This window comes from Rhinolophus sinicus, linkage group LG12 (genome assembly GCF_036562045.2).
Source record: "Rhinolophus sinicus isolate RSC01 linkage group LG12, ASM3656204v1, whole genome shotgun sequence".
NCBI classification, from domain to species: Eukaryota; Metazoa; Chordata; class Mammalia; order Chiroptera; family Rhinolophidae; genus Rhinolophus; species Rhinolophus sinicus.
In genome coordinates this window covers 21,230,589-21,246,504 of record NC_133761.1, presented here as the reverse complement: position 1 = coordinate 21,246,504, position 15,916 = coordinate 21,230,589, and positions in this window count along the sequence as shown.

Here is a 15,916-nt window from a genome sequence, read left to right as displayed (position 1 = left end):
GTTTTTAAGTAGTTTACTTCTTTCCCACCCCTCCCCCCGATCTTTTACACCCATCCATTCATAAAAGTGTATCTAGAGTGATACTGTTAAAAATATAAGTGAGAGCGTATCTCTTCTAATGAACAACTTTCCCTGGCTTCCCAGTTTACTCAAAGGCCACAAGTCCTTAGTCAGGTTTACAGGGCTCTACATGAATCTGGGTTCCTCCTACCTACGTAGTTTCATCTCTGCTCCTTCTCACTCAGCTCTACACGCCTGGCCCCTTGATGTACCTGGAACTTGTCAATCATGCTCCTTATTTTAATCTTGAGAGTTGCTTTTTTTTGCTTTGTATCCACACCTACTATCTTCATTTCTTTTAGGTCTGTATTCAAAATACACCTTCTTAGTGAGGCCTTTTCTTGACCCTGTACCCAGCACTCCACCATCCAGAATTTCCCATGCCTTTTCCACATAATTGTTTTTCCTCCATATTGCTTATCCCTATGAAATATGTTTAACTATTTATAATATTCATATTTCCCTCACTAGAAAGTAAATTGCATGAGAACAAGGTTTTCTGTTGTGTTTTATTCTCCATTGTATCCCCAGCAATTGAAATAGTTCTTGGCATGTAGCAGAACCTTAATAAATAATTACTATGTGATTTAAGACTTATTATAAGTTTTATTCTTTTAAGAAGCTAATCAAACCGGTTTCTTCAAAGCTTAGATCCACAAGAATGTTGTTGCTAGTAAATACCTTCAATAGGAGAAAAAATATTTACCTTCTGTAAGGTTAAGCATATAGTAGTTCTAGAGTTGCTTCATTTATGACTTAACAATGCCCTCAAGAACCCAAAGTCTTCTAATTTCTCCATGTTGTTATAATTGGCTTTTTGATGGCTTTTCTTATATGTTTCATTTCTTGATCACAACATTGCTTTCTGCCAAGATAACAATGTCTAGGGGCTCCAAATGAACTCTTTATTACTGCAATTTCCTTTAAAAAAAAAATTTAAGAAAGAATTTCCCATGAGTCCTTCAAGTGTATTTCCAATCATATCTCCTTGGCTAGAAATTGGTCATGTGTCCCTACTGAACACAATCACTGGCACAGAAATAACATTTCCATGATAACACTGTCTAGTCCATTGATTATCAATCCTGTCTGCATTTTAGAATCACATGGGAGTTTTCTCAGTTACAAATTCATGTGACCCAGTTCAAAAATAATGAAATAAGAATCTATCATGCTAGAGCCCAGGCATTATTAATTTTTAAAACTACCCCAGTGATTAAAATATATAGTCAGGTTTGAAAATCAGTGGTCTATCTCTAGACTGCTCTGGGGCTGGACAACTGTCCCAGATGGAAGATAAAACATCTCAAAAATATATAGTGTCTGCCAGAATGAGAGGAGTGAGGCAGGGAAGAAACATAAACAATCAAATTGTCTGCTACATAGTATTTACTTTTGTATATGTAAAATTTTAGAATAATATTAAAATTAGGAATGAGCATTTTTTGTTACTACAAAAAATTGTAAATTTAGCTTGATCCAAATGAATATTTCAATTCTATGCATTCACATATATTTACAGATGCTTCCATGTATCAAAGTTATCAGGGAAAGGGGCTTCTGGTCTTCAGAAAACATTCTGAATATCCTGAAGTGCCAGGATATTCTTCTAATACAGAGAGATATTCTGCTTTACTATACTTTGGCACCAGTAATAACCAAGTATATTAACTTTCATTATTTACCTACTCTGTAATTAACCTTTTGAAAAGCAAGGGGAGTAGTTAACCTTTCACCACACCTCTCATGGATGAAGGCTTCTTTTAATCTTACATTCAATAGGCTTTCTGTTGCAGACCTTTTAGCCAGCGGTTTGACTGCAAAAGTTCCTCTAGGCAGTTACTCAAAATTGCAAATTTAATTCTTATTTCTGGACAGTGCTAATTCTAGAGATAAAATAAGTTTGTATCTTCATAATCAGCACTTTTCTCAGATGGTTCTGGGGGAATCTTAAGAGGGACATTGTTAGTTTATAATCTGAAGAGATCCATTGCTCTGGTTATTCTTGGTACTGCTTTTGAACATGAATATTTTTAGTTACAAAGACAGCAAGACCCATGGTGTGGAAGATAATTAAAATGCATATCAGATCATTGACCATACAAATATTTAATAGCTAAACGTTTGAAATTTAGGGTTGCTGTTAATCTAAGCAACATTAGTTGTCCATATTCCTCCTTATTTACAGCATTTAACGAGTATAAGTAATTGCAAAATTCAACTCCTAGCAGTGTTTTCCCTAATGCATCATTAACTTGCATATTTGGGATTTTTTTTTTTTATTGCAAATGAGGATATCCTATATTAAAAAAAAAAAAAACCACAGTTTATTCCTTAGTTACCTTATTTTTTCACCCAGATGACATTCAGAATTTAAAAACTTTACATATATATATATATATATATGTAAAGTTTTTAAATTCTATATATATATATATATATATATAGTGACCTCAGTACAGAAAAACATATTGTGCATTTTTAAATTTCCATGACTATAGAGAAATAAATTAGCTTCCTGGAACTGTAAATTTAAGACTAAGTTAGGGGTTCGCTATTAGGAGCCTCCCTGACCCACAATTTTAGCTGATCTTTCAACAGCCTTCACCTGCAATTATTTTTTTTTTCCCCACCATAAAAAATAAAGCAAAGAAAGTGGAAAATGAAAGAAGGGAGGGTGGAAGAGTGAGACTTGATCATCTCCCTGAAAATTAGAGTATGACTTCAGGTTAAAACTCTTAAATTCAACTTTCTGAAATATGTGTATATAAGAGGAAAATGTTGGTGTACTTCCTTATATACTAGCAATGCAGTTTTTAAAAAATTAAAATAAAATATTGAGAGGATTAGCCTTGATAATAATTTCTCTTTAAAATTTACAAAGTACACCCACAAATGTGTTTATATATTAAATGTGTGTGTGTATATATGTACACACACACGTATATATATGTATATATACATACATATATACACACACACATTTTCAATAAAATATTTGAGATTATATACGTACACAATTTCATCTTTAAGTGTACAGATTACATGCACACGCACATGAAATAATAGGGTATGTGTGTAATCAGTTAAAATAACATAAAAGCATTTTTAGGTTTTAACGCTCTAAACAAATATTAGGGTTTAAAGAACTGTACAAAGTGTTACTTCTTATAGGAAATTTGCAATCTTTTTGGCAAAATAAGGCATGAAACAAAAAATAAATTGTGATCATTTTTAACAATTGTTAAGCATACACTTTATAAACCTGAGTTTGAATCCTTACCTTTTAAAAAGCCTTGTGACCCTGGATGATTTATTTTCTTTTTTTTTTTTCATTGATAAAACCATATTGTCCACATTTCCTAATGTGGATAAAGTGTATAGCACAGTGCTGAAATACAGCACATGCTCAGTAAATGCTAGTTTATCATTTAAATAAACTAAAAGATAAAACATATATCAAGAGAGTACATGAAAACAACAGTCATTCTAAATGAGAAAATCATCATTTCACAAACTTGGAGAAGAAAGTGAAGTTCTTACTGTCATGATCAAGGAATCCTCTTTGCAACAGACAAAAAAAAAATTTTCTTTTGAGTTGAGTCTTGAAAAAAAAGTTACTCTTCAGTGAAAGAAATGGAGATGGAATAACTACCTATGGTAAGTCACCACAGGTGCATAAATATATTATTTGTTTAATCCACAAAACTATCCTAACCATCCTATTACATAAGTACTATTAGTCTAGTTTTATAGGTCGATAATTCCAGTTCTCCGAGGTGTTAAATCCCCTTCCTCTTTTCCAAGACAGTGTGAAACTAGTAGGGTCTGGATTTCACTTAGCTCTATGAGATCCAAAAGTAACTGCTCTGTTCACTACTGCACTAAACCTTTCCTGAACCTCTCATTAGAACAAGCCTTCTGGAAGGTGAGTGGATGCAAACATGACTAGAGAGATGTGTTGGGGTTATTTACAGATGATTTATTGAAGAATTCAGACTGTGGACTGGGCTTGCTACAGGAGGATTTAAAGTATTCTCTGAATGACAGACAAAATTTAAATAGGAAGGATAAATATTAAGCATGTAGCCTCAGGAGTGTGCAAGATTTTTCTCCATGGAAAAGAAGGTATACACTTTGAAAAGGAGAAGATGAGTTGGAAATGTAGTCTGAACCATAATTCTATAGAGCTTGAATGCCCAAGGAGTTTGTACTTTAGCCAATAATTGCTAGAGAATTATAAAAAACTGGCATAGGCGGATGGCAAGAAAAAAGCAGTGCTCTGGAAAATTTATTTAAAATGTGGCAGCACAATTTATAAATAAAAATAAAACAAGATAGTTTGATCAATTAATAGACTTTTAGAATGGTTAAAATGTATACATAAGGGCCTGAAATAGAGACCCTAAGAAAAGAAGAATGTAGAAGACATTAGCTAGGAAGAGCTCACTGAATTTTGTGATTCATTGGCCATGGGTTGGAGATAAGGGAAAGCCAACTGTGGCATCCAGCGCAACACAGGCAGTGAGCGAACGAGAAGGGGTGGCGAAGGGATAAGAAAGTAAGAAACAGAAATCAAGAAAGTTATGAAACAGGGACCAAGGGTCTCACAGCCTCAAAGGACTGAGAGCCCTGAATGGGGCTGTCCTGTGGGTTTTATTGATGCACACACAAGAAAGCAACATTGCTTTCTCCAAGGTCTGTGGATTTCATACATTATACTAAGAAACTAATTTGAACTAATTACCCCTGCCTGCAAGCAGCTGAACCCTCAATTTCAGGATGTACCTCCCCAAGAGACAAAATCTTTATGCTGAAACTTATTGAAATGGATAGATGGAGAACTGATGTTATTACACCATTGACTCTCTTCCTATGCAGGCACAGGCAGAGGCTCTCCTTAGCCGGGGAAAGTGGGGGTCTATGCCCACCTCTATCAACCCCATGGGTTCTCCTGTTGGTCCCCACATGGATGTGCCTGGCTTAGGTTGTTCTCCCCGTGAGTAATCTTTCCCGTCATTGGCTAACCCGCCATCCCCTGGGGCCAAACAGCGAGACATAAGGTGTAAGCACAAAGGTGAAGCAAAGTCCCTGAAAGGATGAGTCTCACAGACTCTCCTTTCTTTAGGGGCAGGTACAAGGGGACAGATGGGTTGGCTGCTGCGTGGCAACAGCCGACAAATAGACACTACAAATATTTGATAAAGATATAAATAAGTGGACAGAGAATAACTAATTGTGTCAGAGTGAAATATTTCATTCAAGAGAGAACATTTTTTTCAGTTTAATATATTTGAATTTTATAATAGTAATAGAAAATGATAATTTAAATGCTATCTATTTCATGTAATGAACAAACATTTACCAAGTTTTAACAATGTGCAAAAGTACCATTCTAATTGCTGGAGTTATAGTGGTCAATGAAATAGACTTTTTTCTTATTGTTCTTTGGTTTCTGCCTCCATTATTCCCTCCAGGAAACATGTTTGGGGACAAAAATATGCAATAAAGTGGTATAAATTAGTAAAATAAAATTCTACTAAGTTAATACACAAGATGACTTCATAGGCAGTTACTTCAGTCTATGGAAGCTATTTTAGTTTGGGTATCAGGAAAAACCTCTTCTAGGAGATGACATGTGAACTGATTCCTCAGGAGGAGAAGAAATTCATTCAAATAGAAGAGCAGTCTATTAAAGGTAGTTGCAGGTACTAAGGTTGCAAATCTGGAAACAAGGAGAATGCAAGTGGGGCACCATAATTTGTGAGGAGAGAGGTAAAACAGGAACAAAATTATACAGAGCCAAGGAGATCTGCTAAAGAGTGGGGGTGCTAAATTCAGGGTAGCCTTTGAAGAAACATGAGCAGTGGAGTTTTACAACCTTACCTCAAATTGTGCTGTCTTCTGTGTAGAGAAAGAGTAGAAGTAGGACATCTACTAGGAAGAATATTATGTTTAGAATGGCGAAGCAGTGATGATGGCTTGGATGGTAGGATGACAATTGAAATGGAGAAACTAGAAGGATTTGAAATCTACTTTGAGGACAAATTAATAGGATCAAATGTGGGAGATTAGAAAACATGAGGATTTAAAGATAATGTCTACTTTTGTGTTCATGTCTTTGCTTGAGCAATGGAATTGTGATATCATTCACAGAAATAAGGAAGGCTTGGAAGGAATAACTCTAAGTGTTATATGTATGTGTGCATTTGTCTGAAATATAATAATCCATTCATTTATGCACCATTCAATAGGAAAAAATGTGTCAACTATGTCATATATAAACAGTTTGTAGAACCACATTTATGTCAATGATATGGAGACATTAGTGCAAGTCATTTTGTTTTTTAAGTAATCATGATTATTAACATGATTTTATAAATTAGGCTGAGATAAGATAGAGAATTTAAATTAAAACAGTTCTGTGAGAGTCATGCCCCACCCCCTAGCCCCCACCCCCTAGTTCTCAAGGAAAAAATGAAATGAGAAGCCTGGAGTAGCAGAGTGTGCGTCTCACCATATGTTATTAGCTCTCACAGCATTTTCTACTTCACAAAAAGTAGTAAAACCAACAAATCTCATTCCACAAAATCTGGATACAGTACTGAATTTTCTGAAATTCATCACATATGTTTGCTCAAATTTTCCAGAAATTAAAAACCACTGATTTTACATTACCGAGAATTAAAATGTTCCACTATACTTATTGTTGATAAAACTACAAACTAAATTAAAAAATTATGTATTTTAACTTTTTTGGTTTTTTTTGGGGGGTTGAGATGCATTAATCTAAAGCAGACCAGTATCACAGGCTATTAACACATGACCACACAGTTTCAAATGCGTGTGCTTAGAATAGTGAATATTTCAGTTTGATGTAGTGCCTTTTATTTTTTCTTTTGTTTCCCTTGCCTGGGGATACATATCCAAAAAATAATATTGCTTAGAGTGATATCAAAGAGTTCACTGCCTAAGTTTTCTTCTAAGAGTTTTGAGTTTCAGGTCTTACATTTAAGTCTTTAATCCATTTTGATTTTGTTTTTGTATGTGGTGTAAAAACGTGATCTACTGTTTTTAATTTTTTTAATTTTTATTTTTTTGCATATCTGTCCAGTTTTCCCAAAACCATTTATTGAGGATACTGGCTTTACCCCATTGTATATCCTTGCCTCCTCTGTTATAGATTAAATGCCCTACAAACATGGGTTTATTTCTGGGCTTTCTGTTCTGTTCCATTGATCTGTGTGTCTGTTTCTAATGCCAGTATCATGCTGTTTTGATTACTATAACTTTGCAGTACAGTTTAATATCAGATAGCATATCTCCAACTTTGTTCTTTTTTCTTAAGTTTGTTTTGGCAATTTGAGGTCTTTTGTGATTGCATATAAATATTATTTATTCTACTTCTGTGAAAAATGCCATTGGTGTTTTGATAGGGATTGCATTTAATCTGTAGATTGCTTTGGGTAGTATTGACATTTTAATGATGCTTTTTGTTTTTGGAATATATAAAAAAACACAAAATAAATAAACACACAAAACAAACTTATATAGAAAACAAATTTGTATTTGCCAGATGGGTGGGGTGTTGCGAGGACAGGTTAAAAAGGTGAAAGGGGAATAAGAAGTAAAATTTGCCAGTTATTTAAAAAGTCACTGGGATATAAAGTACAGCATAAGGAACACAATGGGTAACATTGTAATAACTATGTAAGGTGTCAGATGGGTACTAGATTAATTGGGGTGATCATTTCGTAAGGGATGCAAATGTCTAATCACTATGTTACACACTTGAAATCAGTATAATATCGTATGTCAACTGTAATTGAAAAATAAATTTAAGAAACAGAAGTTAATATTTTTACACAGGCATACATCTTTTCCTCAAGTCAACATTTATTTTTCTCTTTTGTTTAACATATAGAAAACTAGAGTTACATTATGTCAAATGCTATTCAGTAGTTTTTCAGTATCATCATGTACATATGGACCAACTGTACTTCTGTGATTAATTTTATTAAAGACAACTATTCTGTAAGTGCTTATATCCATACTGAAAGAATTATGGTCACACAGTGACAATCCTTATTTTTAAAGGATTATAATAGCAAATCAACTAATAAAACTTTGTCCTAATATATAATATTTTATCCTATATTTTTTCAATCTGAAAATCCATTCAGTTTTGAATGGTGCAAATGATCAATTATATTTCCTAAGGGCCCTGATTTTTTTTTTTTTTAACAATAAACTGAAAACCAATAATGTTCTTCATTTAATCAATAACTCCCTTCATTTTTCAAATTGTTGCATTAAATACAGACATATTTGCTGTCTTCATAGCTAGAGACACATTTTAGTACATCATGAGTAACTCTGTCTCATATAATTTACATGTCAAAGGATTATTAAAAAACATAAGCATGGATGTGATTCAATTTTATTTAAATGAGCCTCATCTACCTTCTCCTATTTGAAAAAATCAAATGTTATTTTAAACTCTCTCTCACTCCTCTACTGTATTTTCTTATTAACAGGATGGTAGAACCAGCACTAGGGAAACCAGTGGTGGTAGTAGTGGGTATAAAGCTGGCAATTACATTTATATAACGTATCAAGCCAGAAAATGGAAATGACTGCATGATGTGTGCTATTTATTTTGCTAGATTGTGTGTAAATTATTTTTTTAAAAGATGTCACCATGGGATTCAGTGAATACATCTGAAATCATGGCATTTACTTACCAAGTATTAACTAAGATCATACTATGTGTTTGGATACAAAAGAACGCTAAGAAACAGGCAGTATACACCTAGTAGATGGCAGGTTATTTAATCTCATTCAGTCTTCCCCAGACTCTTATCCTTTTTGTCCATTTTACTAATCAAAATTATGATGGCACAGCTAATATCTGTCATACTATTGTCTGCAGAAAACATGGACTCATGCCTCTGCCTGGTTCTAAGACCACAGTTATTGTTCTACAATTTTATTCTGTCTGTTGTTCGGTGGTTTTAGCAACTTGCCTCCTTCTTTACTCCTAACTTCTGAATATTTTCTGAATAGGGATGTGTCAGGATGCTTGCAACCCCTCCACTGTGGGAGACTTGCTTTTTAAGTTAAGCTCTGGAGATTGCTCTCTGAGAATTCTCTCTCCTGTTACCTACTCCTCTACTTTGTTTTGGATTGCTGAGTTCCAGTTGTTGATCTACACAGCACATGACCATTAATTAAACAACTTGAACTTTGTATTTTGCTCATTAGACCTAAGAGATGAATATAGAATAAACATGAAATTTCAGACAGTACCTGAATTATTTTAATAAGGGCCAACAACATGAAACATGAAAAGGGAAGAAAAAGAGGGATGTCTGCCTCCAGTTTCACATAGGACTCCAGTGTTGGTAGGAAAGGATGCTTGACTCTTGACCCTGGTTAGAGGGCAGCCTCCATTTCTCCTTTTATCCAGGGCAGCAGGATCTAGGCATGGGGCCAGCTAATCAGTAAGGCTGGAAGAGAGGGAGGAAAGAGTGTTGTTAGCTCTTCTCTCATTACAGTGCTCAAAAACTAGCTTATTAAGTGAATAATTATGCTTCAATTAATCTTCACTAACAAATTCAGTCCTCTGATTTTTAAATTTTAATTTTACAAAATAATTTGAAATAGGATAATTATGAAAATACCAAATCATATGAATTAGATCTAATTGATATATGTGTTTTTACATTTTAAAAGACATCTCCAACAGTATTATTATCCATTAAAAAAGGGGAAAAAAAAGAGAAAAAAAACACTAGAGGATTTCCTTTAGTCTTTGACTTTTGTGAATTTTATAAACTCAAAAGTTTTACTCATAAATTAAAATTGACCAATGAAACACTGAAGTCCTAAATTAATTAATTGATATAATACATATGTTACTAATTATCTTTTAGATTTAAGGAAGTTTACTAGACATGGGAGATCTAAAGCAGGGAAACACACAAAATTCCTATTCTCATGGAGCATGCTAGAGACAACAAACAAATTAATTTATTATATGTCAAGTGGAAAGTATTATGGGGAAAAACAAGGCATGAGAAGATAAATAGTGTGTAGCAAGGGAGCAGCAGTGTGGGAACAGAGGCTGCTGGTTTATCTGTGCTGCTCAAGGAAGGCGTCTGTGATATGCTGTCATTTGAGAATAAACGTGAAGGTTAAGGGAGACAGTGAGCCCTGTGTTTGTCTGGGGGATGAGCACTGCAGACTGAGGTAACAGGGTCAAGGCCGGAAATGGCAGTACAGTTAGAGTCCAAGTACAGCCAGGAGACCAGCCCACACAGGGTGCAGTGAGCATGAGACAGAGTAGAACAGGTCTGAAGGGTAAGGGAGATGACAGCTTCCGGGGGTCACTGTGTATAGTTCATTGTAAGGGCTTTGGGAAGCCTTCCCAATGAGCAAAGACCTGACAGCCAGGAAATACAATGATTATTGTTACAAATCCTGTATCATCAGTTTGCTCACAAGTTGATTACATAATATACAACTTTGTATTTTAACTGAAACACTTTCAGTATTATTAGGACCATAAAACAGAAGAAAAAAAAAAGCTAAATTCTACTGAGAAAAGCAGAAATCACTTCTGAACATCACTATTAAAACTATTTTAATGATCTCATAAACAGTATTCCAGGCAACATAATAGATGCAGACAGCATATGAATGACATATGCTTTTGAGTGAACTGTCAGCATTTCTGAGTGTTGTTCCCTCTCCACATGAATGTCCTCTATGTTTAAAGTCATTATCAAAGTCTGACTTCATTTTGGGGGATGAGAAAAGAAAGCTACATCTTCCACTAAGATATATGAACTTGTATAAAACATTTCTGCAACTGAAACAATACCGTATTAACTCAATGATTAGTGATCATTAGATGAAGTTCATAGGAAGAAGGCTTTTATTTCCCATAACCTTTGAAATATGACCTTGAATTTGAATCCATGAATAACTATTTTAACATTTCCCTTGTAGTGGATCAATATGTATCATATTGCTTTTGTATCAATTGTACAAAATTGTTAGGTGAGTCAGTATGTGTTTTACAGAACACTTTCTGCATATTACCAATAATAATAATAATAATCAAAGATCCAATTTTACTGTTTTTAAAATATAGGATAAATAATCGCATACATTATTTTTCTTAGTTCAGGTTTCTTGAATACACAGACATTTTCCAAACCAACGCCTGTTCAAGTGCTCTTTCTTCACTCTCAGAGTCTTTCTTCTAGTTTTATTGTCATTTTCCTTCCAGGCCTCAGTAAAAATGGTACCTTATTGAAGTCATGGCTGAAGAGGTCATCGAAAGTCATTCCCTCCTCTTAGTTCATGCATTACATTTACCCAGAGCATTTAATTGCATTTGTACTCATTTGTTAAGATTTTGTTTATAAAATCTTACAGCAGCTCCCCCCATTATGCTCTAAGCTCTATCCATGCTTGCTTTGTTCTGAACAACACAATTCCTAGCATTTAGTGGGTGCTCAACATATGAATGAAAGAACTGATAATTATCCAAAGCTCTCTTTATGTCCACACATACACATAAATCTAAACTGCAGAACCATAACTGGAATATAAATGCATGCATCAGTTTAATGTTTCTTCTAATAGGTTGGTGCAAAAGTAATTGCAGATTAAATGGTTAAAAAAAAATTGCGAAAACCGCAATTACTTTTGCACCAACCTAATACAATAAGAAAAACAATTCTAGCTCTTCAAGGAGCAATATATAGAAATATTTTCCAAATTGTAAAATGTGTCTAAAATAACGAAATTCTTATTATCCAGTAATGCCAGACAGTAAACATTTCGTATTTTAATGGTACTCTGTCATAACCTGACCCTTTATACCTTTTAGTGTTGTAAAAATTAGTGTGCTCTATAATAGCAAAATCGGAAAGGAACCAGATGGAGGCATGATACCTTCATAACCAAAGCCATTTTACAGGAGTGCAAATTACTTCTTTACTTAATCATGTTATGACAAAATCGATTATAGTGATGGATACACCCAAGCACATTATTAATATTGAAACAAAATATAAAGACACTAGTGTTTTCAAGTTTGTCTCACTGATTTTTCTTATTATAATTGTAGGTAATAAGATTAGAAAAGTAGATTTTATATGAAGATAGGTATAGATTTCATTTAAGAAAACTGTAGATTATAAATATGATTGATGAACATGACTATTTTAATGAAATATCAAATTCCTGGGGAAAATGATTAATAGTAAAGTATGTTTGATAATTAAAGTACAGCTGACATTGATAGACTATATATGGACTTCCTTGCTTAAGTGACTAAGAAACCGTTTGTGTGTAGCAGAAAGTAAGGGTGAAGGGTTTATAGGGTGTGCTGCTGCTTGGGCATGCGATTAATTTGGTTGATATGCTATTTTGCTTAGTGCATTCATAAGTGAGCATATAAAGAATCATTATATAATAATACCTTAATACTTTATATAGCTATGCTCAAAAAATTCCAAAGATTTCAATTAAAAAACATGTACGAGAAATTTCATTGTCAATTTTAAGATTTTTTAAATTTCTTTCTGATTTTCAACAAAGAACATGTTAATAAAATTAACTGGAATACTATTTGTAAGGGTACATTGGAAATCTCTTTCAAAACCCCTATTTAAAACTAAATGCTTTCTCCTTTCTATTCCCACAGTCCTTTGTAAATTATTGTTATAGCAATTATATTATGTTGAAAATATGTGCTATATAAATGTGTTTTTTTTCCTAAGAAAAGTGTGGTGCTTAAAGGAAAGAATGTTATATTTTTTATTATAGCACAATGTCTGGCACCTAACTGAATAAATGGAAACTAGTTACAAAAGTAAGTAGTGAAACCACAAATACCCTACTACAATGAGGTAATTGTTTGAAAATGCAGACAATTCCTATACATTGTCATTAGACTGAATGTTTTGTGGTTGGTTCTCCTATTTTTCTCTATTCTCTCTTCCTCTGTTTTCTCTTTATATAGTGAAGATAACTATATGTCAGTCAGGCCTTTGGCTAAACAGTGGTGGTAGTGGCAGTAAGGTTTTCAAATATAAATCTAAAAATACAGTATTTAAAGAAATGACTTTTGAGCTGTATCTTTAAGAATGAAGAAGAGTTTCCAGAGGATGAAAGAGCTGAGTGAGGAAGTTCAAATGGCTTGTATGAGAGAATAATACATGTGGTACTATGCAAAACAAGGAGAGTTTTGGCGTAATTGGAAAACTGAATCAGTAAAATGGAAGGAAATTATATTAGTAACCAATTGGTTAGGTTGTCAGTATCCTAGTATGTAGCATTAAGGGAACTGAACATCATTAAATTGTGTTATATGGAATCAAAAAGAGTTCTCAGTTGGGCGGCCAGATGGCACAGTTGGTTAGAGAGCGAGCTCTCAACAACAGGTTGCCAGTTCAATTCCCACATGGGATGGTGGGTTTTTCCCCCTGCAACTAAAGGTTGAAAACAGCGACTGGTCTTGGAGCTAAGCTGTGCCCTCCACAACTAGATTGAAGGTCAAATACTTGAAGCTGATTGGCCCTGGAGAAACACACTGTCCCCCAATAATCCCCCACCCCAAAACAAAAAAAAATTCAGAGGAGAGGAAAAATATTTTATTTATTTATTTATTTTTAAATCCTAGGACCTCTATTACTACTGACTGATTCATCAACTGTCATGAAACACCTTTTGTTTGTATTACTAACCCCCTATGCTTAATATTTACTCAGGGTCAAAAATATGTTATTAAAATATTAAGTGTTTTTTTTTCCAATCTCTTGCCTGTTTCATCAGACCTGAGAAAATCAGCTGTTATCAATACCAGTACATAGTTAGTGAAATTGTACTACCAAATTTTGACTCTGAGAAAATAAATAATTAGATTATCTGTATAGGAAATATACATTAATAGAGTCTTTGGACTTGAGATTGAATTAACCAAAATGTAATTCTAAAAATAATTTTGTTACAAAGAATATTTATTTCCCACAATGAGCTTACATTTTACTAGATAAGTTTTTTCTCAATCATAAGTCTTAGACTACATTTCCCCCTAATTCAGAATTTATCTTAAAATAAATGCAAGAAGAGTAATACCTATCATTACAGCATGCACTTAAAGTCACATAAAATGTCATAGTCAAAGTTTTAGATTAGCACTGATTGTATATATTTTGTTTCTTTGTAATATCAATTATTTCAAAGAATGCCTTACTTCTTCCAGGTCAGTTATGCTCTTTTCTACATCATATTTTCTACATCGTATTTTCTAAGCCTGAAAAGTACTATAACCCTCATTTTCATGACTACCTGTCCTTAAGATTCATTCCATGACCTGTCCTTAAGATTTAGTCCATGACTCGTCTTGTCAAATGGAAAAAAAGACATTTTAAGCACAACTAAATTATACTGCATCCCTCTGTACTCCAGTTTATTTCAATGTCTGTTTCACCCCTTCTTTGAATAAAATTGGGCCTTATACATTTCTGTATGTCCAGTAATATTAAGCTTGAGAAAAATATTTCTCTTTATTATGTATGTTTGGGGTTAATTCAATGTAAAAAAATAAATGAGGATTAAAAGATAAACAAGAGAGTTACTATGTAGCTGTTGGGACCATAGATATAAGCCAACACAAATTAGCTCATGGGAATAAAATAAACAATGTTTTTTTTTTTTTTTCCTTCACAACTGAGAAATTCAGGAGAATATTTAGCATCATTCATCTCTTGGCTTTGGTTTATGGTATACTAATGTTTCCAGGTACAAATTCCCGCCCGTTCTCCGGAATTTTTTTTGCTTTCCCGTTCCCAAATCCCAAGATATAAACTGATTTCTGTTCTCCACGATGAATTGTTTCCACGAAGTGATGGCTGATACTACCAACCACTTGGGTTCAAGGAGCCAATTTTCCCGATTTCCCAACCAACTTTTCTCCGGATTCAGGAATGGAAACGTGGAAAAAATTCCCCAGAACGGGTGGGAATTCCCACCCAGAAACCCTAGCGATAAATAGGAAAAATGTCTAAGAGATACATTGTGAGTAGTACGTTTATTTCCCATTGTGGGTATTACTGGGTTCAAGGAGCTGATTTTCCCGATGTCCCAGGAACAGGAAAGCAAAAAAAAAAATTCCTGACAACAGGCGGGAATTCCCGCCTGGAAGCCCTGTGGTATGCTATATCCACATGGTGAGAGAGAGACGCCTTCCAATTCCACCCCTTCACAGCAGATCCAGATTTATAGGTACTTAAAATTCATGAGAGCGACTTCTCTTCCTGCATATATTACAATCTCCAAAAAGAGATTGGCCCTAATTACATATACTACCCTGGACCAATTACTTTAGATAAGATTTATTTTGAAGGGCCACCCTAGGTAAAATGCCTGTGTAGTTTTTTGTTTGTTTTGTTTTGTTTGAGGGGGGTGTCTCCACTTTCATTACCATTAGAATCACATAGATTTAGGTAGAGAAGGGGTAATTCTAGAAATGATGAAATTGAGGTCAGACAAAATAATATATGATCAGCATTTAAGGAGATTTCTGAGTCAAATTACCTCCGTCCAAATACTGCCTTTAGCATTTACTAGTTGTTATACACAGAAAAGTTCCCTTAAGTACAATGGGGGCTCAGTTTCCTTTTTATAAAATGGATTAAGAATAGTACCCAGAAATAGTATTTATCTTAAGATGATGAGAATAAGGAATATCTGAGATAATGCAGCTATAACACTCAGTAGTTCCCAAATAATCACTCAGAAATATTTCCTATTATGACACTAATGCAGTTATTTATCT